At 40.4% G+C, this 26,178-nt stretch overlaps 1 protein-coding gene and 2 long non-coding RNA genes across 12 annotated transcripts in view; 2 read left to right on the forward strand and 1 right to left on the reverse strand.

The window, feature by feature from the left end:
* Positions 1–14,650, forward strand: part of LOC145967025 (uncharacterized) — a 55,951-nt gene extending 41,301 nt beyond the window's left edge. Inside the window, exon 3 of the long non-coding RNA XR_014437268.1 lies at positions 14,632–14,650. This is a non-coding gene — a long non-coding RNA (uncharacterized LOC145967025). The remainder of the gene's footprint in view (positions 1–14,631) is intronic.
* The window catches only part of LOC145967011 (protein bric-a-brac 1), a 340,940-nt gene that overhangs the window by 299,948 nt on the left and 14,814 nt on the right, over positions 1–26,178 (reverse strand). The window lies entirely within an intron of this gene.
* LOC145967041 (uncharacterized) overlaps positions 1–26,178 on the forward strand; it is a 101,384-nt gene that overhangs the window by 62,582 nt on the left and 12,624 nt on the right. The window contains exon 3 of the long non-coding RNA XR_014437276.1: positions 15,488–15,678. This is a non-coding gene — a long non-coding RNA (uncharacterized LOC145967041). The remainder of the gene's footprint in view (positions 1–15,487; positions 15,679–26,178) is intronic.

The following is a 26,178-nucleotide window of genomic DNA, read 5'->3' on the forward strand; positions in this document are numbered from 1 at the left end:
GGCCAATATTCATCACAAAAGAAAATGGAAATAGATGATCTACATCAAAATTGAAAATTCTTCCTTCGGAGGAAGCAAAGTTACAATACTTTACATACATACACGTACTAAATTTTACATATATAGCAATAACAGTAAAATCCTCTTTAGAGAAATAGATCAATAGAAATAATTATAGATTTTGATTTCAGCCCTTATATAAAACTGCGACCAGATGTATCAGACGAATACTAGGATATTATGAGATTTGTACTCCGTTGATTCTCACGTGATTTTTTTTAACGGAAAATTTATTTTCATTTTCGTCGTCTGTGTATGGAATTGCTATCAATCGAATCGGTACGAACCGACTCGCTGCCAAATCGACGCACGACGTTGCGTAGCGGTTTCGCATTCACGCGAATCGTAATTCTCCTATCGCGGATTATAAAACCCGATGATTCTATCCCGCGGGATATTGTTTGTCGTGTAAATATTACCAAAACACTTCGCGGCAGGCGACGCGCGCCGTGCTGGCTGCATTTATATACGCTGTGCGTGGAAGCTTCCGATACGAGCTGCGAACTTTTGGGTTTCCATTTGGCGGTGCGTCCCGATTGGACGAATCGACATTGTCAGAGGGTCACTCCCGGCACCCCTCGCGGACACGTCACGCACATTCGCGCGGACTTATGGGCATAATTCGACGGTATTATTTGCGAGGGGAATCGCACGAGAGCTAACCCAGCCGTGTGTCGTGTTTTAATCCACAACTACGCTGTGTTTACCGGCCTCTTCTACCCTTTGTCGCATCCCTTGCTCCTCGGCGAAGCCCCTCGAGACTCGATCGAACCAGGGATTCATCAGTGACCTCGATTCGCCAAGGGCACGGATGCGACAAGTTCGTCAAAACTGATTAAAATTTACAGGCAAATTAATGTGATTTAAATGTAGATAGCGTAGATTTTTAAATTCAAGAAAGTACAGTCGCGGATATATAATGAAACTAAATGTTTCGTGTTCTGCCAATTTCTTATTCTTATTGGCATTTTCAAAATACTTAGATATTAATATTAATATTATTTTAGATTAATATTATTTTTATTATTTTAATGGAATATCAAGGAGAGTAATGCTTTATTGAAGTTACAGTAGAAATTAAGAAAAGTGTTTTATTTACAGACAACACTTAAATTTCTCATATTGCAAGTAGGTATGCAACATTATGTGATGTAGTCGGAAAGCTCTCAGTCGACGCATTTAACAGTCGCTTTGAAGCAACAGTAAGACGTTAGGATTTCTATTCCTTTTCCAGACTGTCCGCGAGCAGACACGAAAACAGTGGGCAATTACAAGCATGCGATCCCGGATAGGGAAGCGACAAGAACGATAGAGAGAAAGAGAGAAAGAAAGAAAGAGAGGCAATAGTACTCGCAGAAGAAGTGCACAGCCGCCAATCACGAGGTGTCAGCGGCGGCAGGCTGTCATTAGGCGATTAAATTCCCGTAGCAGCCGATCTGTCTTCGTTCGCGTAAATCTTCATCAAGTTTCGATTTTCCGCGTATTTCGGAGCGAGGTGAGGTGAGGTGAGGCGAGGTGAGGTGAAGCGAGACGAGGCGATGCGAGGCGACGCGAACGACGGCGGCGTCTCCGCGCTAAAGCGCCGAAGGGCAAAAAGCATCGTCACCCCGCAGCGGTGATCAATAATACATCAAAGAATAACGGTGAGAATATCGGAAACGGCCGGCCGAACGTCGCATGGGCTAAAGATAAACTCTACGGGATGTCTCACTTGCATTGAAAAACGTTTCAATGATAATTCATCTCCGCGAAATACTCGGAAGAAAATAAACGCTTGTTATTTCACAATTGTTTCATTTTCAATGTTATGTGTCTGGATAATTAGTTCTGCAATTATACGATAGATTCTAATAGAATCGACGATTGAAATCGTCTGGTAAACAAGTTTTCGCTGCGCTTTGAAAATTCAAATGCTTTTAATAATTACGCATTAATAGTTTAAAATTAGAGCGCTTTAATATCATATGTCTTTTAGAGATAAAAGAAAACATCATACATGTCATTCTTTACATCAAAGAACAATATTGTTTGTTTCAAGAAAATATAGACGGCGTGAACTGAAAATAAATGTAGTCTAAATTTATCAAAGATAAAGCACTAATTGAAATATTTTGCTATCGCGGCCGAACACAGACTATGTATAATTAATAAAGGAAATTACTCGGCGCTATTTACTTCAAATAATCGCGTAAGCAGTAAATTTTATGTTTTACGTACGATAGCGGGTCATGACCTGTTTTAATCATAAATTGTCATATGCGCATTTAATGATTTATATCGAATAGACGGAATGGAACTTATACATTGAGGCAATATATCTGTGACGATACTTATAAATATTCAATCATTTCCAAGGCTGGATTACTTTATTGTGCGATTACATTAACTATAATATTGCATTTTTTATTTACAATAACGTCTATTTTTATTGCGTTGATCTTTGGCTAGGTTAGGTCCTATGCTAAAGTATGAGTATTCAAATTCCATATTTTTGATTGATGTAAAATATTACTTAAAACTTATATTATTTAAAAATGTATATATATATATATATATATATATATATATATATAAATTGAATACTCGTACATATATATGTTTGTATGTGTTTCTTCATTACTAAAACATCGTTTCGCAAAGACTTTAAGTGCAAGCTATCAATCATCACAATCTAATGAATAATATTAAAATAAATTTACGCGAATATGCAGTTCGCATCGAATTTATCAAAGGCACAAATAAAATCCTAACCAATAAAATTATTTATCAATCTCTTCGAGACTTTCAATAGTAATGAAATAGTAGAATTTCATTATTCATTCTTCTCTCTCTTTAATCGCCGCTAGTTCCAAAATTATCCGTATCTTCTCTATTCTTTGTAAGTAAAAGCGAGTCTCTTTTCAAGCGCACGAGTATCCCGCGATAATTTACGAGATCTTTTTTCGCCAGTCGATCGATCGTTGCAATTGCACCGCGTAAGCATAAGCGAGCACACGAGCGTGTTTGCGCAGCGGCTGCTTAAAAAGGCGTGTCCTCGGTCGCCGCACGGCAATCACCGCGAAAATTGCTCGGTTTCCAATTGCGCGTATTGAAAACGGCCAACAAACCGTGGATGTTCGCCCGCTCGCTCTACCAGAGGCCGGGATTCTATAATATTAAAGGTAAATATCCTTGAACGCTCGGTCATTAGAGCGAGCGATGCGTCCCCGGCCGGCCCCGCAATGATACGGTACGGCGTGCGTCTTATGTAAATTTCAAGGCACGCACTTCGCCGGGGAAAAGAAAAATTCATGCCTGTCCCGCCGACCAAGGTCTCGCTTCCTCTTCCTGCGTGTAAAGCACCCGCGACGGGCCGGAAAAGCCCGGAGAAAGGGAATACACCGGAGAAACCACGGACGGTCTATATCCCTCGGATTCACGAACGGGGGGACATTAGGGAGTCTACCGCTGTTCATTAGAACGTCATGTTTTTTCTACTGATAACGGGCTGTTCCGCTTCAGGACGATTGTTTTTCTAATGTCTTCATAATTTCACGCGTGGCTATTTTAGCGTGGTTACTCGCTATGAAAGTCGAGTAAAGGAGAATAGACTTAGTTACTCTCTAAGAGATTGAATTACGATTGAAAACATTTACGTGTTGTGATTTACTATCATGAATTAATTATATTATGTACTTTGTTAATTATATTATATTATGTATATAATTATATTATATTATTTATATAATTATATTATATTAATTTATTAATTATAATTATATTATATTAATTTATTAATTATAATTATGTTAGTGAAAATATATAATTGCTAAGAGTGCAAGAGTTAAGAGATATCAATACACGAATCAACTCCTTCAAAAATCTCGCAAACAATAGCATGAACAGTCCCATCCGATGATCTTTCGCGAACGCTCTGTAGGTTTCATCGAAAGCCCACCGTCCATGATTTCGTCGCTTCGCAGATGCTCGCTAATGGATAATGAGTTTCCGTCGTTTCGCAGCAGAATCAAGCGAAGGAATGGAAAGAAGAGAGAGCGAGCGTCCGGCTTATTCGGATAAGAGAGAAAGAAGAGAAAGAGAGAAGAATGAGGGCGGTCGAGAAGGAATCAGAGGTGGACCACACGCACACACGATTTAAATGACACGCTCATACACACACATACACATGACGATGAAGCGAACGTGATCGAGGCGGACCGAGTTGATATTGTAATACGGAGGTATCTATCCCTCTGTATTATCGTACAGTCCGCGACAGCAGCCGTGCACTGCACTCCGCTGCGCTTCCGCGAGCGTGCTTCCCGGCATGGAACGACCGGTATATACGATTCGGCCGTGACACAAACGTGTCTCTCTGCCCCTTTGGGCGACGCAGAGAAACCAATGTATAGTAAATCCTCGTATAGCGCGATACTTTTATAACGCGGTAAAAAATTTGCGACAAGCCTCGTATAATGCGGTGAATCATCCTCATGTAATACGGTAGATGAATTTCAAAGTTTAATATTTCTTCATCTAAATTCCATATTTACAATTGCATTGAATTATATTTTGTTGGGCGAACATTACATAATGAAGAAATTTTTCCTGTTTTCTTTTTAAATGAAATAAAAAAAATATTGTTATAATATATTAAAGGAAAAATTTGCGTAATAAATAATGTATATTTTTTTCAAACTCTATAATTTACGAGTATCGTATAACGCGGGATGCATTTCCCACTACTTATTTTTTTTTTGTGCGTATAAATATATTTTTATTTATATATCCAACTATGCGCAAAAGCAGCAGCGAGCTCTCGCTGTCACGAAACACGAGAGGTGAATCTCGCGGAATGACTCCCTTTGAGCTAAGGATGGCAATCGTGGGGGGGAGCAGGATGGATCTTTGGGATGTTCGAAATATGAAGTCGTAACCTGTCCGTAGCCAGATGGGTGGTCGCATGAGGCGGGTTGCATGCACCGTCGCGGGGAAATGCAAAATCGTCCGTACGTGCTCGAGACCGTCCGTTCGTCCGTACGAGCGCGAAAGTGCATTCGTGTGTGCATACGCCGTGCGGCGGATACGGACAACGATTAGAAAACCGGAAATGAGCGTGCGGATCGAGCGAGCCCGCTCGATTGTCTCTCTCGTTCTTTCTCTCTCTCTCTTTCTCTTTCTATCATCGTGGGATCTCCTATGGAGATCTGGGGAGAGGAGGGGGGAGGGGAGGAAGAATGGTAATCAGTCCGGCCGCGACTGTACCGAGATAAACGAATCACGTATTATTATAATGGCCAGTTGCTAAATGGTTTTTTTCAATCCGTCCATCTCCGTCCGTCTGCGTCGGTCGTTCGTTTCCCCCCTTTCTTTCCCTTCCCTCCCGCATGTCTCCCTGTTCCTACATAGTCTCCTCCGACTGGTCCGTCCGCCTCGCCATTAATACTTCATTATAACCGTAATGAAAATAATAAGAAAGATCATTTATCCGAGTCCGTGTAGTTTGCCGTTTCTTCTTTCTTTCTTTCTTTCGTCCTTCGTCGAGTTCGCTTCTCTCTCTTTTTTCTTTCCTTCTCTCCAGTCGTCTTGCTTTATTACTTTATACATATATTGAATAGAAATCATATTCTCCTCCCTGATGAACGACTTGCCTCGTCCCTGATGGAAATCGCAAAATGTTTATTAGATACAACGATCGCTCGGATCGTCAGTAATAACTTACTAATACTGATAATATTAATAACTTTGTATTTCCGAGCGTTTGCCAATTGTACGTTTCCTTACTTTCGATTATTGCTTGGAATTCGATTGAAATGCATCTCGCGTTTCTCACACGCGTTATTTATAAATCTCAGAATTTTTAACAAATTTAGGTAATAACAACGCGATAATTTTATCTCACATAACTGTATATCTCTTTATTTAACACTTTAATATTTTTTCCCCACTCACATATTTAATTTTACAAATTACTTTCATAAATTCTTCGTCTTTTATTTTTTTAGCGTATAGAGGAGTACATTATATTGTGGCTTCGCCATTTATTTGTGCAATGCGATATTTTCAAGGCTTTCTTCTCTCTTTCTCTCTTGAAGCATTAAGCGCCGCGCATTCAGTTTTACACTATCATCATGCATCATACAACGCATTCGGCTTTACATTCATTTCGCTTCTGCAGTACATTATGATACATTCAATTTTACATACCGTGCTTGAGTGCGTGGTCTTGCGGCCCGAAGCGTGTCGTTTCCAGTAATGATCGACGGCGACGACAACGAAAAAAATCGTTAACCGATCCTCGACGTCCTGACATTCAGCCCGGCGGAGAAGGCCCAACGGAGAAACGGAGAGATGTAGGGAAAGGGGGAGGGCGGAACGGGGCATTTTCATTAGCATAAGGTTCTTTTTAGTAATCTCGCATAATGCCTCTCTCTCTCCTTTCCGCTGCCTTCCCCACCAGCCGGAAAGCGGGAGCGGGCATGCCAGAGCCTATCATTATAGAGAAGGAATCATTGGATGATCTTAATCATGCGAACTGCTCTGCGTGCCTTCGTGCCGGCCAATCGCATCGGCCGATTTCGAATAATGGTTTCCAACAGCGTTACGCTAAACTCGGAAATGCATATTGACGCGCATTCGAGAAAACTATAACCGGCAATGAAACGTTGCATGATCGTGCAACTAACCATCCTCAAGTGGAGATTCAAGAGATATCGAGAACAATCTTTTCGATGGTTAAAAAGAGATATTTTCAAGCATAAGCATAATTTAAAAAATTATAGCGGTAGTTTTATGTAAAAATCTGCAGTTATCATGTAATTAATTAAATATATATAATTGAAGAAGTTTTGGAAATTATATATAGATGAAACAATATATCATGATATAATATATTAAATCGTGATGTGTAATATATTAAAATTGTATGCGAGAGAAGAGATTATATAAAGAATATTTATAATTTTTTTCTAATTAATTATGTAACTTGATATTTATTTTTACATTGCCGTCAAACGCGATATCAGCTTTATTCTCATACAGAGTATAAAGCAAGCATATATTCTACCTCGATGTGGGACTTTGAGTACGAAAAAAGGAAACGGACGAAGGAAACGAATGTGTACTATGCGACGCGAACAGATCCGGTACTACCCCTTTAAAATCAGTCGCGAGTTGCTTCTCTCTTTTCTCACTCTCTTTCTTTCTCTTTCTCTCTTTTTCTTTCTCTGTTCTTCCTGTAGCCCCTAATCGCGAGAGGTCGGGAGCCTTGACCGTGGCAGCTCGACCTATCTCAATCTGTAGCACAGGCGAAGGGACGAGGAGACCGCCGCCACGCCGTAAGGGCTTCCACCCTTAAATTCCGGACAGGAGCTTTGTGGCCGTTAAGGGGCGGCGTGGGTACGGCGTGGCGAGGTCGGGGGAGGTGGCGGCGGTGATGCCGGCGGTTTCGCCGCCGTGGAAGTGGAAGTGGCGTGGGACTCCACCACACCGGCTCGACCACCGCGCGCGTTTCATCCCCGGGAAAACCCGTGAAAACCGCCACTTGTTGCATTACCTGCTCTCTCTCAGTATGCCTGTGATTCAACGAATATATATATATATATATATATATATATATATATATATATATAATATATATAAATATATATTTTCATCGAAGAGTGTATTTGTACACTCGCCAATTTTCCCCTCTTCTTCTTCCGCCGATTGATTCTGTTTCGACGAATCGCACGCTCATATATGTATATGTCGGTAGCTCAATAAAACCTGGAATATCGCGGAAAAAGTCACGTTAAGTTAATGATGTCATGTGGATAGATAAATTTAGTGACCGCTGCATAATCCAGGTTTACATTTTCAAACTTGTTGATCGCGATGCGTAATTCTTTTCACCTTATTCTTTCGATAAAATATGTGACTCGACGAGTATTTTTACAGATTTGATAAAAAGGATAAAAAGATGGAGCAGAATATTATTTCTTCATTTTCGTGAGTTTATTATCACTTTTCTATGATGACAATTGTATGTATATATAATCGAATCGCAAGAAAGTCGCGTTAAGGAACTCCGCATTTATTTTCGGCTGCGTCTCGACCTTGAAGATAGAGAGATTCCAAAAATCGAATCAAGCGTTGAATGAAAGGGTGATCCGATGCTTCAACAAAAAGGGCCCATGATAGGAAATGAGGGGGAGGGGAACGGTAAGCGCGGATTTGCATTCGAAACGTGCAATTTCCGATGTTTTTGCCCCTTTCTGCGCGATTCCAAACTTGTCGGCCCGATTTCTCGATAGGTAGCTCGATTCTATCCCCCTTCGCGTTCACCGTTCCTCCTCTCCCTTCTCCACCGCCCGTCGACGTATAAAGAGTCCACACCCTGCACTTACTACCGGCTAGACGCAAAAAATGTCGACTTCGACATCGACGTTTCGGGAATAAAATGTTCCCTCTCCCCGTCTCTCACGTTTTCGCTCTCGCTCGCACGCTCGCTCGCCATGATTTTCGATGTAGGCGCTGATCACGGGGGTAGGTAGGTAATATCAGTGCCCTGAGGCCGCCACCGTCCAAACAGCGCGCATAAGGGCTACGCCGATCATGCTACCGGGTACCGAAGCGCCGAATATCGAAATTACCTCCCTCCCCGCCGGTTCGCCCGCCCGTGGAACTAAGACTCGATCGATATAATCATCGGTCTCTCACCTGCGGCCACGAATCGATACGTGCGCCCTCACCGTGCGCCCATCGTGGAAAAGGTGGCCCATACCCTGTCGAGAGGGAGTCGAAGCAGGGTTGAGAGACTGAGGGAAACCGCGGTATAGAGGGATGGAAGAGGAGGACATGTCGAGAGGAAACCACTGCCACGAATCTGAAATCCCATTCAGAGAACCGAGTTCCAAATTCCGTGATCGACGAAACTTATCTTACGAATCCTCGGAAGCCTTCTCCATATTTGAAAGTATAATTTTAAATTTCTTTGTCTATATATACATAGGAAGATTTATTATTATATATTTATATGATATCCTTGTATTATATATTATATTTATACATTATTTTATATTTAGCTTCCCCCTTTCATTTATATATAATTTCTTAAACTAATACAGATATAACAATATTAAGAAACGATTATGTTTATAGGTTTGGTCTTATAAATAATTAAATAACGACAATCTTTATAAGCCGAAATCATGATACGAATAAAAAGATCCTTCCTGTTGAAATATTAATGGTTGATTAAAAATCAAAATCGTACATAATGTTACTTTTACCTTTATAATGATTAAATAATATAGATGAAAAATAAAAATCTTGACGTTAAGAATTGACAATATCAATCGCGAGGGTGGCGGAAGGATGGCTGGATGACCTACATAATCGTCATTTCTTATTAATTCCCGGAGACGAAGCGTGTTGCAGTTTTTATCGTTTCTTGTTATAGTATTACTTCATCTATTAAGGATGACAGTCGATAAATAATACAGCCACATACTATTGTAAGCGCGACAGTCCAGAAAATGACGTAAGGAGGTTAATCGAGTCCTCGCATCGCGATAAGGACTATACTCTTGGCGCCTACCAGACTCGATTTCCGAGTCGAGATGCTTCGACTATCGATTTACACCAATATTATTCGCGACAACGCGTACGCATTTCCAACATGATTAAAATCAAACTTTTCAACAACGCGCTTCCAGGAAAATACTAGTCGATTAATTCAGGCCTCATTAATAAAACATAAAGTAATTAATTTTGCTTTATACAGATTTAAGAAATTTTTAGAAAAATGTATATAATTATTAGATACGTTCAAGTGAAACATAGGCTGACTTTTATGGAACAACGATCTTAGTCCACGTTTCAGTTGAACGTAGCTAATACAATTAAATAACTGCAATTAGATAACTTTATAATTAAACTTATATAACTTTGGCAATTGAGGATATAATTGAATAACTAGATACAGTTAACCATTTGTTGCGTGTCTAAACTATAGGTTTAATAATAATTATACGTGACGGACAAGCGAATTTTATGAAAAATGTTCTTTATTATCAACAGTGACGTTTGCGCATTTCGATTCGCCGAATTCAGTAGCATCCCATGAATTCTGGGTCAGCTGTAATGCATTGTTGCTTATAATGAGACAATCGCGTTACTTGTACGATATATAGTACCGCCCCTACATAACTTTCGTTCCATTAAATCTTCGTATGGCCGACTTTATTGGAATAAAAAGTAGGATATTAAAATTGCAAATTAACTTTTGTCCAAATTCCCCTCATCTCCCTCTTCCATCCTGGCAACTTCCCCGATGTTTCGCGGTAGAATGTGGTAACGTAGGCGAACTGAACTTGTATATACGCATATGCAGGAAACGCAGCACAAAGAGATGTTTTAAAAAGAGCGGCCGTAAAAATTTCATCGTAATAACGTTAGAAATTTTATAGAAATCGTAAATTTGCCGGGGCAGCGCGCTCGCCGTCCGCCCGCGAAGCCAGCTGCAATATTTAAATGCCCTTCAGAAATAATTGGCTGACTGGTTGTTCCACGGTAAATGCGGTCCAAATGCATGAGGACGAAAGCAAAGGGTTAATTACCAAGCAAGAAAAAAAGAAAAAAAGGAGAGAGAGAAAAAGAGAGGGAAAGAAACCCTTTTTTGCGCTTATGTGGAAATGCCGCCAAATAGGAAGGCACGACTCAAGGAAAAATGAATAAATAGACGTGTATATATTCAGGATGGAGATCTTGGAACGCATCGAGAAAAATGGATTGCAAAAATAAGATAAGGGCGGATCGACCTCCGTACGCAGGATCGAGGATAATTCGTCACGATCGAAAGAGAGAGAGAGAGAGAAAGAGTGAGAAAGAGTTCGCGAGTTCCAGCTGTAAATTTTGCGCGAACGAAGCGCGAGATGTGCGCGGGATAATGATACGGTATTTCTGGTATTCCGATAATCCGCCGCGATAAATCAGGCCTAAACGGACACGCGCGATGCCGTAAACACACGTTTGCGGCGCGCGTCCGTCGGTCCCGAAAGTCGAAGATTAATGATATTTTATAAGTTCATCGGCGGGGCATCGAGATGCATTCGAGGGACGCCCGTCTCGAACTTGAGAGAGTCTTGTAACTCGCTCGATGACTTACTCTGAGGATGAGTTTCGCGAAAATCCTCTTTGGTTGTATTTCATATCGCAAAATATTGTGGTATACTTTGCATTTTTCTCAAGAAAAGGATCGCAATTCCGATTATTATTAATGATGATTTATTAACAGCGCAATGTTTCCCAGAAAAATTTTGTTAAAATCTAATAAATCGTTGGCATATTTATATTTCCAATGATTTTTTTCTCGCACATATATACTAAAGTTTCTTTTATTCATATTTGATGCTGCCTTTTTTAAAACACTCGAGCGATAATTTCGACTGTCTTCATATAAGATTCATGATGTGAAGAACAAGGGACTATCCCAAGAACGAAATCTCTTTATTGTTTATATCACTTTATTGTTTATATCAAGGATGAAATAAATAAATAAATATATATGTATGTATATATATATATATATATGTATGTGTGTATATATATATATATATATATATATATATATATATGTTTTACGGCCGCGCAGCATCGACGTCAAGCGTTCCGCATTAAATTACATTGCATTTCCATGGCAGATAAACGAGGGACGCGGTGCATATGCATACCTGTCCTTTGTCCATGCACCAAAACGGTGTACCGGGTGGCGTGCCGTGAAATTGCCACGGCCACCACGGCTATCACGATCTCAGGAAACCATGATCACTTCGAGATGGACCGAAATGACTAACTTGAACTGAATCAGAATTAATTTTGTTACGATGCATCCGGTTGCATTTGCATAGGGCGGCGATTCGCGTAGACGTATCTTTACGTCTCGGCACGAATCGTCTCGAGAGAATCTGGCTCGTTTCTGAAATTCGCACGCACCCTGTAGATCAGGAGAGTACACACTGAGAGACGGGCACACGTATAAGGAGCGTCTCTGGACACGTGGTAGTTAAATCGAATTCCCCTGCTGTCCTGTCCGCCGGAGACACAAAGCAAAGGTTGCCGGAGTGGATGGGTCGCCCTGGGCGACCATCTAGCAAATTGCGGTATCTAAGTGCCCGCTGGAAACGGTCCGCTTTATCGCTCGGCTCTCGTCGAGAATTTCGAATTTCGGAAAGTCGCTTTCTCGTCTGCTTCGGGGAGATCCTCCCCGCGAGCGCACGCGGAGGGAAGATTCGCTCGAAATCGCTAAAGCGGCAGAAATCTCGACGGATTTTCATCGCTTAAATTGCTACACTCTGTCGTAATAATTTAAGTCCCATAATTTCAAAATTAACAACGGTGCAATATATGTGGAGAATCTTATTAAATCCTATTAAAGAAATAAATATTTTCTTAATATAAATCTTAATAAAGTAATTAATTAGTAATAGGTAATAGGGATAATATAATAATTAAATATTTTCTAACATCTTATATGTACGAAATAATCACTAGAATTGAAAGGCATTATTTTGCATTTTATAAAATTCTTCAATTACTCCTTTCTGTGTTTAATAGAGGTATAATAGTCAGTCGAGCAGAACATGAATCAACTGTAAAGTATACTATTCATCCCGTTCTGGTACACTACTCATCCTGATTCCATAATGCATTTAACGTTTAGATACGAGTAATGCGAAACCCAAGCATGCGGCGTAGGGTTAAAACAACAACTCTCAGTGACAGATCGGGGCGGATGGACCACCGGGTCGGGGTGAGCGAGGGATCATTAGGACAGATTTTCCGCCGCGCGATTCTCTGATTGCCTCACGTACGACGGTTACGCGCGATCACTCGGTTCGATGATAATTCCTCGAGCACGTCCGACTTGGGGACGAGAGAAAGAGGAGGAGAAAAAAGGAGACGGAGGAAACAGAGGAGACGGATGGGATGGATGAGGACTAAGGGGCGATCTCCTACGATCGTACGCAATTACATGCTGAATCTTTAATGGAACGTTTCGAGCCTGAAATTAGTCGAATGCCATGGAAAGCCATCGCCACGTAATGCAGCTATGGTATTTCTCTCTCTTTCTCTCTCTCAATCTTTCTCCCTCGCTCTCTTTCTCTTTCATGCGCGCGGGAGATCGGACCTTCCTTCTGAGTCTCAAGTACGTGAGCCCCGGAGACGAACTACTGTCCGTCTTCTGGGCCTTCTAAGTGATGGGAACGTGAAGCGGCGTTTCTGTCGCGGAATCGTTACTCGTGGATCTATCGAACTAATTAATAATCGCTGAAAGAAGTAATCGCTTTTTTAAAGAGCTTTCGAAAATTAGAGATATTAAACAATTTAATTGCTTAATAACTGCTGATTAATTTAATTTTCCTAATACAACAATTCTACAACAATTACATTTATGATCTCTATTTCATTTTAAATTTTAAACATTTTTGGCGGAAGAAATTCTTCATTTCAGATAATTTTATATATTTTATTTTATTAAATCTTTTAATTACTTAATTAATTTTAAAATGTATAGAGCGAATCTTCAATATATTATATATGTATAGACACACCATCTTAATTTTTTAATGTTGTTAGATGAATAATTTCAGACGCATTAACATTATTCTTAAATTCTATTCAAAAGACTATGGAGGCTACGAAGAAACAGAACGCGCGGCCGAGTAAACGCGTGAAAACGTCGACCAACGCTCCTCGGCCTCGACCGCCCAAGGTGTACGCCCGTACCTCCTTTTTTTCTTTCCACAGAGTATTATTCCGGTATTATTCACAAGATCGGAATGCAGGTGTACAGTTACGGTTACCAGTAACGCGCCGTACAGGCCCCGCGGTTGACAATGCCGCGACTTCTCGTGTCGCGGGGGTCCCCCACTTGTCCCTCCTCTCTTCCCCCCATCGTCCCGTCGTCGTCGTCATCCTTTCTTGCCCATTCTTTTCTACGCGCGAGGCTCTTTATCCTCGCCAACGTTCTTCCCCCACCACGCGACCGCTACACGACGCGTGTCTTTAACCTCGTCCACCTCATTGTCGGGTTCGTGGGTGCGTTTGTACGCGCTACGTGTTTGTACCTAGGACGACAATCGATAACGTCGTCACGATCGCGGAGGACACGCACGCTCCTGTCCCCTTATGTTAATGAGCTCTTAATATTCCGCGCGTCCGACTTCTTCTTCTTCTTCTCCTTTCCTCTTTCTTTTCCATCTTCCTCGCCCGCCGCGCTTTATCATTTCTACCTCATCTTGCGTCCTCCTCGCGCGCACGACACGTCCAAGTAATGTTTGCCATTACAAAGCGAGAATTAATTCCTCTCTTCTCTTCAATTGCGTGGCTAAGCCCGTTACCAGTCGTTACCAACTTTCGGCGGATCGCTAACGCGTACACTCGCCTAAAATCGCTTACGAGAGCTTTCAAATAAAGATATCTCGAATTGATATAATTAAGTCGATTGATTTTCTCATCGATTTATATATCTATTTATGTTAAGTGTTCATATATACGATAGAAATAAATTATATTTTCCTCTTAAAGAAGCAATTTTTGTCTTTTTAGAAATTTAATCATAATAAATATCATCGGATTTGATTGATGAATTAATCAATGCGAAACAAGGAGAATCAAGATTGTGAAATCGATTATATAACTGATACCAACATTTACATAAATCCTTTTATGGATTACATAAGTTCTTTTACACAGCGGATTTGGACGATATTGATTTGACATCGTCTTGTGGACTTGTGGCCGATACTCCTTCCTACACCGGAAACAGGGACCATTCTTTGAAAATAAAATGACAGCCTCTTACATAAGAAACAGACTCCTTGCGAGAGACGAAGAATAAGTTCGCGACAAGGAGAATCACACGTTCCTGCGTTTCGTTTAAGGTCTCGATTCTCTGTCTCGTATTAGCTGTTCCTCTCAGCCCGAACTTGCAACGGGTTATTTATCATCGTCCGATAGATCGACCGCCTGCCTCGATCGAAAAATTACCATCAACGCAATAAATAACGCCGCGAATTACTGGACGTCTTCGCGGCTCGCCAGGCGTTCAATGGTTGTCAGTTCGAGATATCTCGAGAGGACAGCTTGCTCCACAAATTCTCATTTGTTTGATCGAAACGTTCGTTAAAATTTGATTAATTCTGTTGGTCGCTTTAAAAATCTCTCTCTGCCAACATCTATACAATCTCGTTTGCGAAGGTAAAGACTAAAGTTTTTATTTTTCATAATAATTCTCCCTCTATATTTCTTTTCTTATAAACTTAAATTTTGTTTCTATCAATTACTAAAGTTTCCTAAACATATTGCAACTGTGTTTTAATGCATCGTAATTGCATTGATTTAAATTCGCAGGACAATAATCATTACGATGCACGCTCAAATCTTTGCATTGAATTTTTTGCAGAGCGCTATTCGTCCAGAAACTCTTTTCAAGCCGGAACAAAACGATAATTGACACACTAGTCGGCTTTCGTTCTTCGGGAATCGAAGAGGTTGACAACCGTCATTTGGAGCACGCACACGAGAGAAGGAAAGAGAGAAAGAGAGAGAAAGACGACAGGCGCGAGGAAATACACGGGTATAAGTCAGCCGTAAGTAAGTATAAGCGTCGTTCGATCGGATATCTCTCCGGCGCGTTTAAGCCGCGGTAAGAGAGATCCGATATCATTAATAATAATTATACAATTACATATAGGTACGGTATCGGGGCCCCTGGTATAGTTTAGTGCCGTGTTATTATCCCGTTCTCGTCTCGAAGGCGGCGTGAGAGGCACGCCGAAGAGAGAGAAAGAGAGGGAGAGAGAGAGCCCGGCTCTCCGCTGCTCTGCCCCGGTATAGATATATGTTATTACTTATAATATTTCATCTTCGGAATTGGCGGTTGCGCTTTGTTTATGCCATGGGAACGTCATAGGCGGTTATAACTAACAATAAGGGTGGAAAACGAGCCGCGCTCACTTCGCCAACCGAGGAGGAGACGCGTTGCGCGGGTTGCAGCGCGCGTTGCACATTGCACCGATTGCAGTCGCTCTTTTATAACCGCTGCCCCTTGCACCGACACCGAGAGCAGAGAGACGTACTTTTGCGGCGAGTTATATATCTACGAGCGGCAAGTACGGTGGTTTTTTAAATCGTTCGTCCGCCCGTAGAATTTAATTAAACCTACTCTACCCCGACCTCGTTCTTTACGCGGCGAATTTTTCGCCCAAGAATCGCGCGCGCGCGCGCAACCGTTTTACAGTTATGCAATCATAATGCACGTAACTAAGCTTTGACTGTCGCTGAATAATGCAGCCAGTTCCACGTATTCCGCTCGCGGCGGAGAAATATTATGTACACAGTGCGGCTTCGTGTGGGTGTACGTATGTGCGTGTGCAAATAGTAACGCTGCGCGCGTCTTACAATTCGATCGTATCGCCCCGCCTTTCCCGTGGATGAAACAGCCGTAATTCCCTTCAATTGTCATTCAGTAATTACTCGGAAAGTGTAGAATGAAATGAAGGGCCCCGGGCAGTAACGTGATGAGCCACACCGAGGGAAAAACCGTGTGAGGCTCGGAACAATATGTTTATGCTTAGCATAAAGATAATTCTCCAGATCTGCTGCGTTGTAACAAAGGAAAAATTAAATTGGTTCTGCAGCCTTAATGTTTACATGCGCTAGAAAACCAAGTTCTCTATTTTATAATGAACGATATGTGGAAAAAAATTATAATAGTTTTGTATTTATATGATTCATTCACAACTATATACATTCGCGTGAAACGTCTTTAACGTAAGTAACGACACGATGAGCAATTATTCAAAAATTCGAGTCTCTTGCGTGAAATTAGATCTAATGAATAAACATCTACGGGATGTATTTATACAGTGTGTGCCGTTTGTGCGCGAGCGATTTTTAAAGGAACGTAGTCTCGCAGGAGCAAGATATCGGTTCGGCGACAGGACGACACACAAATTATAGGAATCTCCGTGTATTTCCCATAATATACACTTCTTGGGATCGACGATCGTGATCGAGTGTATCATTACTCGAACGCCGATTACCGCGGTTGTCCGTATCATTTTGCGGCGATTGGGCGCGACAAGAGTGCATCGTCGTCGCTTTACGCACGTCAAGTATGTGGAAAAATCAGAGTATGTATGTATATATGTATATAAGGTCTCGCGTCATGCGAGATCGTTCGCCGAACCGGACGGATGTGAATTCGACGTTTCCACTAGGAAAATTTATAACCCGACTGATTGAATATAGGCGGATGCGTTCCGAGAAGTACTATGCCTGATTAGAAAGCCCGGCATGCACGCGGCAATGCATCTGCAGCCCCGCCCATCCCGCTCGTTCGTTCGCACCCTTTTCTATATGTATATATGAATATATATGCGTTATACAGGGTGCCTCGGGCAACGCGGCGCTAAGGTACCGTCATATAAAGGTATTTTACGAGACATAACAAGCTGGCCTCATAAAATTCTTTACTCTACAATTTTATGTTTTTTTTTTTAGTTTATATGTCCCTTCGCGCTACACTTTGATATTATTTTACTCCTATTTTGTGTAGCAATATATTTTATGTATATAATACATATATATAATGTCAAAGTATAGCACAAAGAGATATATAAACTTAAAAAAAGCTCGAAATTATAGAGTAAAGAATTTTATGAGGCCAGCTTGTTATGTCTCCTAAAATACTTTTATGTATACATTGACTATTTCTTATGCTATTTACAAAATGTACATATTAATGTTATATTATTAAATCATATCTTTTTAATTTATTGTAATTAAAGTTCAAGATTAATTTTTTATTTTTGTGTTTAAAATTGCAAAATTATAATTATGATAGTAAATCTATTTCAATTTAAGTTATAACAGTAAATTTGTCATTTAATACTCGTTTTAAAATATCAATCTCTATATGAAAATTCAGGTTGTTAATTCTATATAAAATCTCTATATGCTATATTATTAAATCATATCTTTTTAATTTATTGTAATTAAGGTTTAAGATTAATTTTTATTGTGTTAAAAATTGCAAAATTATAATTAGTAAATCTATTTAAATTTAAATTATAACAGTAAAAATCTGCCATTTAATACCTCCTTTAAAATATCAATCTCTATATGAAAATATAAAACGCATAAATGCACTATGATAGATATATGAATAGTAGATTCACAGATAAATCTAGGAATTTGAAGAACATTTTAAGGCACGTAACGCTTTGGACACCTTGTATATGCACGAGCACCGGCGTCTCGACTTCCACGAGGGGTGGAAAATGATGGACCTTCCACGTCGTCCTGAGACTCTTTGAAGTCAATTTCACGGTGGATGTAGGGAACGAGAAGTCATGGCGTTCGCGCGCGCAAAAGTCGCGTTCTTCTCCGGAGAGTGAGAAAATGACACGCAAAGCTGGTCGTTCATGCGTGAAAATAAAACGTCCTGTTTTCCTCCCGTGGGCTCTCTCGCGTATTACTCGCGAAAACTTTGGAGTCGACTATTATTTTAAAAAGAGAAAGAGAACAAGGAGATAGACCTTACCTTCTCCGACCTTATCGCTCTTTTAAACGGCACTTTAATCGTTATTAATCCCTTCCCGCATATTTGCATAATGATTTTGGAAAATAATACGATGAAAAAAATTGCAACTGCTCTATCGTTGAATTACTTCGACTAGATCGCAACAGTCGCTCCAAATACAGAGAGTCGTCGTTATTCGGAGGCGTTCGCGTTGATTCAACAATCCCGGGGCCGTTGCTTTTGTCAACGTTTAACCTGCCAATTTCTATCGGCAGGGCAAAGGCTAGGAAACGCGGTTAGGTCGATCGAGCTGCGTCTAATCGCGCACGTGCACGCGACAACAACGGCTACCGGTGGCGGCATTTAATCGACAAGCAGCGTCGGGGGTTTGCGCGAGTCGCACGATGTAAACTAATTGCCTGGCACTTTGCACACCCGAGCGCCCACCCACTCTCGTTCTCCCCGCGCGCTTTAACCACCTTCGGAATCTTTGGCCGGTGGCTAATTGACATACCGAGTTACTTTTTTACGAGTGACCAACCGATGTTTGCGTTTCGATAGGAGGCGCGATTGTGCGATGCGATTACGCACGCGTTTAATTATGATTGCGATGGAAAACGTAAAGATAATGTTGAAAAATGATGGACTTTTTTCCCTAAATGATTTTTATCTGGCAAACGAGTACGAGTTTAAAAACCTGTGAAGGTCTTGAAAAAAATTCAATATAGAGAATTTTATTACAAAAAAATTTCTCTTCTATTTCAATTTCTTTTGAACATTTTATAAAATTACTATTTTATATCAACAAATTATTGGATGAAGAGTTAATACGTGTATTATAAACGGGCATTCTCGATACGCGTATTTTCTTAAATTAGATTAAAATGTCGACAAACATATTTTATGTTCATCCATCGCTCGAAAAGCGTAAATAAAATGATCAATGCAATATTTCACAGCATGATTATGCAACGATTGCAGTCATATTTGCGACTATTATGTGCGGCTCGATACCCGCGCGTTATCTAAAATCGTTTTACAAGTATACAGCGTCATTTGGCTTATCGGTGCGCGGCCCCGATAAAATTTACAGCCCTAAAATCTACGGAAGCGGCCGTTTTCTTTTTAGTCAGCGATTGGCCGATGAGACGCGCGCAATTCAGAAATCGTAAAGATAGCGCGTCTTCGATCGTTCCGAGCTTTCTCGAGCGAAAACACGACGCGAATTAGAATAAAGAGCGGCAGAGCGCAAATATTTATCAAGATAAAAATCTTTTCACGAATATAAAGAATCTCGATTTATATCATTCTATTAATCGATAGTTTAAAAAGAGTCTATGTCAATCATAAATCTATTCTTGTCGTCTTTTTATAAAAGTTTTTAGAGAAAATAATAGTCCATATTTTTTGCATTATTCAAAATGTTTTCCGAGCATTTATATCTACTGTCATAACTTGCGGTTTTCTGTTAATAATTTTTGGAGGACAAACTCCTCATATATTTTATCTTTTTCTTTTCTTACTTTCTTGTTTTTAGCGGATGAGCATACACACACACACCCACACCCACACACCATATATATATATATATATATATATATATATATATATATATATACACAATAAATATATACATACATGTTTACATGAGATGTATGACAAGGTCCGCGCGAATTAGGTCAGTTTATCCCGCTAATGGGAAATATAAAGTCGTATGCACAAATACGCGCGTAAATTAAATTTAACAGCCGTCCCGGCGATACGTGTGATTTACCGTTGTGTTTGTGCTTCGCATACAGCCACGAAGTATGTAATAAAATAAACGGCTTCGCAGCGTAAAGTGTGGCCGGGGAGGGAGGGCGCACTTTACAGTTTATCCGGTGAAACCGTGCGGTTACAATAATTTACACATTTGGCCTCTTTACATTGTGTACATATGTATATACGAGAAGAAAGGAGGCGAAATGGGTGCGACAGCGTTACATCGAAACGAAGTAGCAACATTGAGGCTGCCAAACTTGAGTCCGGTTAATGCGACACGATAATTGAACGTGCCAGTGAGTGAGACTCCTATGTTCATGATAATCACGTGTTTTGAATTTTTTGGGAACAGAATTTGAACGGAAAATATACAATATTTCGTTACGAATAATTTATTAAAATTATTTTAATAAATTATTTTAATTAATAATTTATTAAAATAATTTATTTTTCATTACATTACTTGTATTATTTTATTTTAATATATTCTAATTAGTCATTACACATACATATATATTATTTACTTAATTTTTACTTTATTTATTTTTATTATTATTCAATTTTATTTATTATCATTATATTACTGTTATCTCTATCATACTATTTATATATTGAGATGTAATATTTATTTTTATTTTTAACATTTATACATTTCTGTCATTTATAACTCGAACGAAGCAATATTATGTTGATAATTTTTTTAAAGAATGACGAATGTGTGCTTTGTATGCTAACTTTGTCCATTCGATACTTTCGTTGCTTTTCTTATTAACGATCGACTGTTCGAGCGGAAAAAAATCGTTGTCCGATGCGGTGCCTCTCGTCTCCGAGTGTGCTCCCATCGCGATTGTTATTGCTCCACGAGCAACTGTTGTAATTTCAGATAATTCGAGCGATCCGGCGCGGCGAATCGGCCACGTCGAAACCGCTCTAGAGCGGCGAGTTATTTGTTGCCGGCGAAGTTGGCGCATAGAGCCGATCGCGCCGTGTCGAGGGCGAGCGATAATATTCGCGCGGCGAGTGTTATGAGAGAACGCTCATCCGCGTCTGTTATTCTACGGGGAAGTACGCGGACTTGTTCCTAACCGGCCCTGCCCGCGTCGATTATCACTACGTGATACGCGTGTAAGCGCGCACGATCGATTCTCACGCTACGCGCTCCGCAGAAATATTCAAATTTCTCACCGAATATGAAGTTCACCGTGGTACTTTGTCGAGCGAAGATCTCAACCAAGTGAGAATACGTCTGCATATTTTATCGCAGCCGAAAGCGATACTGTTATTTAAACGATGATGAAGAGAGTAGAGAAAGAGAGAAAATGTTTATTATCCTCCAAGATAAAATCCTTTCTCAGCGACTGAATCAAAATGTAAAGTACATAGTATAATGAAGAAGGAAAGAGATAAAGAGAGAGATAGTGATATCACCGAAAATAATTAAAAAGATACAAAAAATATATAATGATGGTATTTTGGAGCAGTTTCTCTAATAATATCTTATATTTTATAAACACACACACAGTCGTTTTCAAATTTTAAATTATTCAGCTATTTCTATTTTTAATATACAATTATTAATTATTATAATTACTTAAAATTTTAAACATTTATGTATAATATACATAAAAATTCTCTGTCTCTTTCTATACATATACATACCCATTATATATATATTTATAAAAAGAGAGGGAATTTTCATATATATTAAACTTTTGAAATATTGAATTTCATCTATATATTGATGAGAAATAATTTACAAAATTTAAATTTTTTGTTCAGAGCTATTAAAATTTTGTAGAATTTTTGATTATTACTAGAAGCTGTCTCGAATCTGTTTCTCTTTCTCGTTCTCTCTCTCCTGCTACACATCGGTACGGTCGTTACGCATCGACCGAATCCGCGATGGAGAATGATCGATAGCCCTACGCGCGCATAGATATACATATAGGTATATGTGTACATATACATGTATACGCGCAATCATTTCCGGCAAGCGTTATCCGTTTCAGGAACAGCGGTGAGCGTGGATCATCCTATATAATTATATCGCGACGGTGATCATTATATTATTATAACGTCACAGTAGATACAGCGTTACGTTAATAATAACGATCATTATTATTACAGGGCCATTTCGAAATACGGCACCATCGTACTCGCTCGCTCGCTCGCCCTTCCCTTCCCTTCTCGCTCGTTCGGGGATACATACGTTGCAGTGTCTGTTATGTCATTGTCGAGGGACCGGCAGATAACGCTGTTCATCTTGCTCGCGTATAAACCGAAGTAAGTGCGCGCGGGTGGCGGCGCGTTCGCCCCGTCGTAAATCGCGAATGATTCCGCTAAATTTCCATCTCGCCGAATGCGAGGTAGGAGAATACTGCCGGTGACTACCGGGCGAAGCAGTAGGGGTTGGCTCGTCGATGGTGCCGGTGGATGGATAATGGGCAGGGTGAATGATAATGCTGCGTGCACACAGCAGCCTTCCCGCGGCGCATTCCTTTACGGGATATTCAATATGGAATGAGGAGGGAGAATTTGGTCGGTCGAAATCGGGCCGGGAAATCGAGCCCTTTGAATTTGGAACAGCCTGAATTTTGAAAAATTCAGATGCTTCGAAATGTCGGATTTCGGACGCGATAATTTCGAAGATTATATAAAATAAGACAGGAAGAGATGTATCCGAAAGTTATATGTGTTTGTAAAGAGAATACGTTATTAAAAATATTGCGGATACGTTTCTAGTACTTGTGTGTAACTTCCGTTAAAAGCAATAGTTTTGATATGCTTATATAAGTTCCAAGGATCCATAAATGATACAGGATAGAGAAAGAGAATCGCGGAATTAAAGAAATTATTAGGAGCGCTAAGTAAAAATTATATACAACAGTCGTGCATAATTAAATAATAATGGCAGCGTTTGAAAAAGCAGCACACATACACAAACATATGTATACGTAGCTCTCGCGCTACGTATACTTATCTCTCTACTAAAGAAATCACGCGAAGCGTATCGACGCCGCGCATTTTGATTCTAGGAAGGAAGACGATTTCGCGCAGAAACACGCCCGATCATAATGCGCCGTTTGCGCGCCTCCTTGCCCTTACGCCGCGTCGGTAATTTTGATAATTCTGGGTTTCGGATAAGGGCCCGCCTGGACTCCGGCTACCAGTCTTTACTCGGCCGATTTTATTATTCTTACCTCCGGGTCGTCCTGGATCCGCGCATCGATACATTGTCGGTAGCGCGGTAGTCGATCTTTGGCGATCCGATCGCTCTCTAATTCCCCGACGTGGATCTCATCGATAAACTCCCCAGATATTTAAATATTCGAGAACTGACGTGTACAATATGATCAGAAGTTCAAATATTTCAGAAATCTCGCAAATCTCTCATAATAAAGATAATGAAATTCTATCTACATTAATTATTCCAATATTTAAAATGTTATTAGCCCCGGAATATAATCGAAATATATATAATAATTTTTCAAACGTATAAGTTTGAAGAGTAACGTTCGCGTTTTTTTATTAGCAAAATCAGATTACATCAAAAATTAAAATTATTTTATGAAATTAGAAATTCACCCGAGAAATAATGTATTATTAAAATAATGTATTATCTTCAAAACGAGTCCAACAGGCTTACATTGCTAAAATACAGGCTAATGTTGGGACATTTCATTTACGTTTTCTATTATTTATCACGATTACGATTACGATCAATATCGTTCGGAAATTCTAAATAAGTGATTTCTTGTCTTCTTACTCGTCATCTTACCGCAGAGACGCGCGACATAAACGAGATATAGGAAAGTTAGCAGTCTCGCGCATTGTGGAGGAAGTCTGCCGAGTCGCGGGACACGTAGGGAAATAAACTTTTTGTAGCCATCGGTAGCGGTGGCGGCGGCAGGACGTATAAAAGTAAGGATCTCCCAGCAACGCCAGTCAACCAACCAGCCAGCCACCGCCGTCTTTAAGCTTCCTTTCCTCGCGATAACTTTCACCGCGCATCTTCTCGCGCGATAAGACGGCGGCAGCGAGAGAGCGTTATCCAAGAATGGAGATTTCGTTCGTTTACGGCGCGAGCGGCCGATAAATCCCCCGAGACATCTCCATCGCGGTCGTACGGACACGACACGTGAAGACCAGACGCGGGTGTGGGTGGGCAAGGAGGGATAATAAACGAGGGAGAGCACGGCAAGAAGGATGGGAGATAGAGAAGGGAGAAAAGAGAGGAAAGGGTGAAACGAAGGGGGGACGGAGATCGAGCCGGGTGCACTTATGCAGTCCGCCTTATGCACCGTACCGGTTCTAGCAATGGTCGAGTCGGTCACGAATACCTAATCAATAATTATTACCACGAGACTCTCTATTTTTGCGAAGAGAGAGAGAAAGCCGAGGAGGCCTCCTCCCCCTCCCCCTTCTCCTTTTCGGCCATCGCCTTCTTCCCCTACTACCCGGAGAGGCCCCGGGACCCCCTGTTCCCCTCTCTTACTCTCTTTCTTTCTCTTCCCTCTGCTTTCGTCCCGGACTCCTTACCTTCCTCCCTCCCTTCCCGCCGTGCATCGTGCCGCCATATTTGCATATTTATAAGGGAATGTAATCGCAGAGCTCGGTTTTCGCCGCTCGTCGCTCGCTGCCGTGGAAAGAATTCCCGCAAGATGGCGGAAAGATTCGTGGTAGACATGCGATCCGATTTCCTACTCCACCCCCTTCCCTCCCTCCCGCCAAGCCCGCAACCCTCTTCTCTGCGTAACATATCATCAACCGCGGCCGATCTAGAAGAAACAATCGTCGGTTTGTTGCGAGATCCCGAATAGTGGAGATCCACGGAGAGGCGGATGAATAAGAATTAGGGATTTTAATGCATATACCGGGCGACTTATTAAACCGAAACCGGAATGGCAATCTCCCGTGGCGGCGAGAGAGGAGGATCGCACGGTGCATTAATTTGTTAACGGATCGCCGATAAAGCATAACGCTGTATTACGTTAGTCTCGTCATCATGCAGCGATACGATTTGTAGGCGAATCGATTAATGCGCGACTATTGCAACGCTAGAAATGCATTTTATTCGTACAATCATTAAACGTTAAAATCTAACAAATTGGATGATAGGTAATTTAAATTTGCTCTCGTAGCATTATATAAAATTACGATTAAAAGCGTGATAAATAACATGAAATGCAATATGAAATTAATAAAAAAATGTATCATGGATCTCTCTCGGATTTACTTCGAAGCTCGATTAAACGCCAATATTTATAAAGAAAATAATAGACTTACTAGAGTTTACCAATAGAAATGCAATATGCAATAGTCAATGTCCAAAATATCTATTTTAATTAGAGAACAACATGCGGAGAGTAATATTCATTTTTAAACTATAATTGCGAGTCTGTGTTTATCCTTAAACAGTGGAAATTAGCAAAGATAATTAAAACAACAACCGAGACAAACTTGACCCTGCTGTGACACTGCATTATATCAGTCTGATTGGAATAAATTCAATTAACAATGAATTGATATGAATTTATTGAATCTCAGATAATGCAAAGTACGTTGCATTATTCGACGACCTCTCAATTTATGTCACGCCGCATTATCGTGATACTTTGCTTTGTGCTTCGAATCGTGTCTATCTGAATTGTTTTTAATGAAAAAAATGCAAGTTGCAAAGTGAAACTTATGAATGAGATATCGATGTCATACGATCATGCGTTAAGATTACAAATTCCTTTATGTGTATATCCATAAGACCCAAATCTGTGTGTGTGTACTTTTTTCTGAGGATATATTTATATAAT

This window comes from Camponotus vicinus, unplaced genomic scaffold (genome assembly GCF_025532165.1).
Source record: "Camponotus vicinus isolate PSW18456_S1 unplaced genomic scaffold, iyCamVici1.0 SCAF_2, whole genome shotgun sequence".
Taxonomy (NCBI): domain Eukaryota; kingdom Metazoa; phylum Arthropoda; class Insecta; order Hymenoptera; family Formicidae; genus Camponotus; species Camponotus vicinus.